Source organism: Myotis brandtii, unplaced genomic scaffold, assembly GCF_000412655.1.
Source record: "Myotis brandtii unplaced genomic scaffold, ASM41265v1 scaffold18, whole genome shotgun sequence".
In the NCBI taxonomy this organism is placed as follows: domain Eukaryota; kingdom Metazoa; phylum Chordata; class Mammalia; order Chiroptera; family Vespertilionidae; genus Myotis; species Myotis brandtii.
In genome coordinates, this window is record NW_005356674.1 from 5,899,077 (window position 1) to 5,904,573 (window position 5,497).

Consider the following 5,497-nt stretch of genomic DNA (forward strand, 5'->3'; position numbering starts at 1 on the left):
CTTTATTTGTAAAAAAAAAATAAACAAACTAAAAAAAAAAAAAAAAAATACCCGACTGCTGTGTGTTCTGGGTCCCGGCCTGTGTTGCCGCCAGGGACGCGATCCCCCGAGCGAGTCAGGCCGGCTGCTGTGTGTTCTGGGTCCTGGCCTGCATTGCTGCGGGGGATGCAATCGCGTCCCCCACGGTGAGGCAGGCTGGCTTCTGGGTCTTCTGGGGCTGCCCTGGATGGCAGTGCCCTGGCGGCTCGCGCTGTCCCGCCCTGCCTGCAGTATGCAAATTAGCCGCCATCTTTGTTGGCGGTTAATTTGCATATCACACACATTAGCCAATGAGAGGTGTAGCGAAGGTACAGTCAATTACCATGTTTGTCTATTATTAGATAGGATTGATTTCATAGAGGAATGGAGAGGGAGAGAGAGATAGAAACATCAATGATGAGAGAGTCATTGATTGGCTGCCTCCTGCATGCCCCACACCAGGGATCGGGCCCGCAACCTAGGCATGTGCCCTGATCAGGAATCGAACACTGACCTCCAGGTTCATAGGTTGACACTCAACCGCTGAGCCATGCTAGCTGGGACTTTCTTTCTTCCTTCCTTTCCTTTTCTTTCTTTCTTTCTTTCTTTCTTTCTTTCTTTCTTTCTTTCTTTCTTTCCTTCTCCCTCTCTCTCTTCCTTTCCCTCTCTCGCTTCCTCTCTTTCTCTCTTCCTCTCTTTTTTTCTTCCTTTCTTTCCTTCCTTTCCTTTCTTTTCTCCCAGGGAAGAGTTGATGTTGCAGCTTAAGGCCAAAGCCAGTCTAGAAGCAGAATTCCTTCCTCCTTAGGAGATCTGTCTTTCCCTTTAAGACCTTCAACTGATTGGATGAGGCCCAATTGTGGAAGGTAATCTGCTTTGCTCAAAGTCTACTGATTTAAATGTTAAGCATATCAAAAGTATTTTTATAGCAACATTTAGGTTGGTGTTTGACCAAACACTGGGCACTATAGTCTAGCAAAGTTGAAACATACAATTCATGATCACAGAAGTAACTAGACTCTGAGAAGGATGCCAGAGTGCAGGAAGTTTATTGAGGAGCTCTCTGGGATCAATATTTGTGGAAAGGAAGGGAAGCAAGCAGGATTGGTCAGAGGAAGGAGGTGAGCTGTGATACAGCCCCAATGTCAGCCAGCCCTATGGACAATTCTGAGGAGGTATGACCCTTTTTTCAGAAGTGTCCCAGTTTGGAGAAAGAGAACTGTGTCCTTATAGGCTTAATTTATTTGATATGAACCCCCCAGAAAGGGACATGGCCTTGGGCAAGGTGACTCTTCAGCCTAGGCATTCCTTAAGGGACTGACAGTATATCCAGCATCTGGGAGAATAAGTCCTTTGATTCCAAAGGGGGAACTGGGTGCCACATCACAGCATTTACTCTACTTAACCCCCCTTTCCTGTTGCCCTCCCACCCCACACTCTCTATCCAATGCCACAGACTATTGTCTTTGAGGATCAGGATCTCATTATATTTCCCCTGTATTTCCAATGCATAGCCCATTGTCTGGCACAGAGCAGGCACTCAAACCTTTATTAAATAGAGCACAAACATTGATTTTGTAACAAAAAGTAGATTCTGATAAAGCATGGAATGACCATGAATGCTTATACTGCTTTTCATGGTTCCCACAGCTCTTTCATATTTGTCCTATTTAAACTTCCTAATAACTTGGTGAGGTAGGGAATGACTATTCTCATTTTCTAGATGAAGAAACAAAGGCTCAGAGGAACAAAAGGGTTTGCCCAGAACCATAGAATCAATGAGAGGCTTTTGCAAGATTTCCTTTGCTGCAGCTTAGAGTGATTGCATTTGTTGACTAAATGTGACCCATTCTTATCTCCCCAGACCTGGTCCTCATAGTCATGCTTGATGGATAAAGTAAACAAACGCCTTAAATTCCTTTAGCTACTGGCTTGTGTTTCTAGTAGCAGCACGAGTTAAGGAGATATATCTTTCTGGACGCACATTGTGACTGCTGCTGTCAATGGTGGTTTAGGTGGCTCCAGAACATGTCAAAGCTACTTCAGTGACCTCCCCAGGGATGGAGCCAGTCCCTTATCCTCATTATATAACCACATTCCAACTCCTCAAAGTAACTGGCTGATGATAACACAGGGTCAAGTTTGAGGCTATTAAGAGGAGAGAGATTTGTGGGAGATGTTCTTAAATAGTTTTTCCTTTTTACTTCCACTGTGCTGACCTTTAAAAAATCTGCAGACCATCAGATGAAAATAAAAATAGCCTTTCTTGGCATTGAATAATCTGACTTCTGTTGACAAAGAGGTCATAGATTCCCCTCTTCAGATGGTTTCTTCTTTTTGATTAACTAGCCAAATCTGTTGAGGAAAGAGCATCCAGCTCTTGGAGGAAGGAAAATGGAAAAGGACATCTTTTTTTAAAGCTGCATTTTTAGGTGACTTCCATTTGATCTTACTGAACCTATAAAGTATGGATCTGTGGGTTGGAATGATAGCAGGAGAACTAAACTCTATTTTTTGACAGCAAATAAGATGCATTAAATATGTCTTTTTGGTACCTGGGTGTCCTAATAACAAGGAAATTAGAATAAAAAGTCAAGAGCCCATGGATCAGTGCTCTTAAAGCCATTGGTGATGTAATGGGAAATGGGTAGACACAGATAGAAGCGGATTTTAATCTATCTTGTATTTACTAGCTCAGTGACTCTAAATCTCAGTTCCTTGACTGTAAAAGAATAATAAAAATATCTGCCTTACTGGACTGTTGCTCAGTTAGATAAAATGCAACTGAAAGTTCTTTCCAAACAGCAATGTGATTTTCACTAAAATACTGCACTAGTTGTAATATAAGTACCAGTAAAGATGAAAACACACTCCTGAAGGCCTGTGCTGATTGGAATTATTGGGTACCAGGTCTCATGTTTAATAGTCACACCATATTTAATGTAATCACGTGTAATGTGGCAGCCTACTGGATTACTATACCAATCATTTGGATTCCAGAAAGTCCTTTGATATTATTTGAATACAAATAATTTGAATAATAAAGTTTCGTTTTTCAAATGGTAAGTCATACCCATTAGTGGATCCAAAATTAATTTACTCCTTTTTAGGGGAGTTTTGACAAATGCAAACACTCATGTAACTATCACCATAATCAAGATATAGAATATTTTATCTCCCCCTCCCAAATTCCTTTGTGCCTTGTTGTAGGCAGTCCTCCCCTTTAGATCCCAGGCACCACTGGTATTTTTTATGATCATTAAGAAAATATATCTATGCTTATATGCGTAACCCATGGACACAGACAATAGCATAGTGAAGGCCTGGGGTGGGGATGGGAATGGGGGGGGGGAAGAGGGCCATCAATGTGTGTGTGTGACAAGTTGCATCTGGCTTCTTTCACTTAGTACATTTATATTCTTTGTATTAATAATTACTCTGGGTTTCATTTATATTGTGTGTATTAATAATTACTCTTTGTTGCTGAGTAGTATTCCTTTATGAGGGTATATCACTTTTGTTTACCTATTTATTTGTTAATGGACAGGTGATGTTTGTTCCCATCTTTTGGGGGAATTATGAATAAAGCTTCTGTAGATATTCATGTGCAAGTCTTAGTGAGAAATTGTCTTTTATTTCTTTTGGGTCTATACTATGATTTGCTGATTCTGATAATAAAAAGTTGCCAATTTGTTTTCCAAAGTAAAGCTTTTTACATTCTCATTGACAGAGTGATGATGAGTCCTGATTGCTCTGTCTTCTCTCCAGCACTTAGCATGGGCAGGCTTTCAAATTTCAGCCATTCTAGTGTGTGTTGGTGGTATCTTATTGTAGATTTTATTTGCAATTCTCTGACAAGTGTCTTTTTATGAGTATCTTTCAATGTGCTTATTGGTTATTTGTATATCTTCTGTTGTGACGTGTCTAAATATTTTGCCTTTTAAAAAATTGGGTTGTTTGTCACCAAAAGCTTTAAAAACAGAAACCGAATAAAACAGAATAAAAACTATCAGCGTACATTGCATGCAGTATGTTTTGTTTCATTATACTTTTATTTCACTATATGTACATATAACAACAGGTATGTGTGTATGCACACATATATAGGTATACACATACACATATATGCTGTGTTGCAATGTTAAATACACCTATAAGCACTTAATACCACATTTCTTTTCAAGTAATAAAAATATACTTCTTGATATTTTCAGCCCACTGAAAGTTGAGTTTTCTATTACTTGCAGCTGAAAGCATGTGTATTCTGGCTTCAGCTTCTACAGTTTTTCCCTGGGGCAACCTCTTTACATTGCACTCCTTGCATTATGCATCGATTTGGAGTTCTGCATTTGAATTAACATACAGAAGATTGTTCATTTTGCTTGGTTGATTGCTGAAGTGTGTGATTGCTGAAAAGTGGAAGTCATTTCTAGCTATTGATGTTTGGATTCATAAGCTTAGATGGAAAAGTCTGGTAGGAAAAAAGGGGAGACACATGACATAGAAGATCTTTAGGGGCCCTAGGCAGTTTGACTTGGTGGATAGAGCATTGGCCCATGGACTGAAAGGTCCCGAGTTTGATTCCAGTCAAGGGCACATATCTTGGCTGCAGGCTTGATCCCAGGCCCTGGTTGAAGATGTGTGCGGGAGGCAGCCAGTTGGTGTGTCTCTCTCACATCCATGTTTCTCTCTTTCTGTCTCTCCCCCTTCCTTCCATTCTCTCTCTGAAAAAAAAAAAATCAATAGAAAAATATTCTTGGGCGAGGATTAACAAAAAGAAAAAAAGAAAAGATCTTTAGGGTAGGAATACAGGTGACTTTATGCACCTTTTCAAATTATATTTCATTCCCTTTAATTGATTTGTAATCAATTAATTTTCAGTTTGGTAGTAGTGGTAGTTTTCCAGAAGGTTTTGGAGTTTATTATTTATACCACGTTTGGTTTCAGAACTTTTTATTATTCTGGAATTTCCTCCTTTGACTGTTAAATATTTGCAAAAGAAACTGTCCACATGCTATTTTGAAACAGAGAGGACTTTCCTGCTCATTTTCAGTATGTTCTCCCCATTGAAAGTGTAAGGCTAACACTATCCCTTTTATGGTCCTGGGTTGCCTGGGAGTTTGCTGATCTCTGACTGTCCCACAGCTGCTTTGGCCAGGCTGGAGGATGTTTTACTTTTCTGCTCTAAGTGGTTGGCCAGGTCAAAATTGTGTCCTCCATCCAGGCAGAGCTATTTCCTGAGATGTTGTGTATAATTGTTAGGATAATGCAAACTTCAGTAACAAGTAAACCTCCAAATTTCAGGGCTTTACACAACAGAAGTTTACGTCTGTCTCATGTAACAATCTCATGTGGCTATTCCTCATCAGTAGGCAATGGGTGAATGGGAGCCTGCTCCATGCAGTCCATGTAGTTATTGAAGGACCCAGGCTAACAGAGGAACTGTCACCTTAAATATGTTCTTTCCATAGTTATCTTTGAC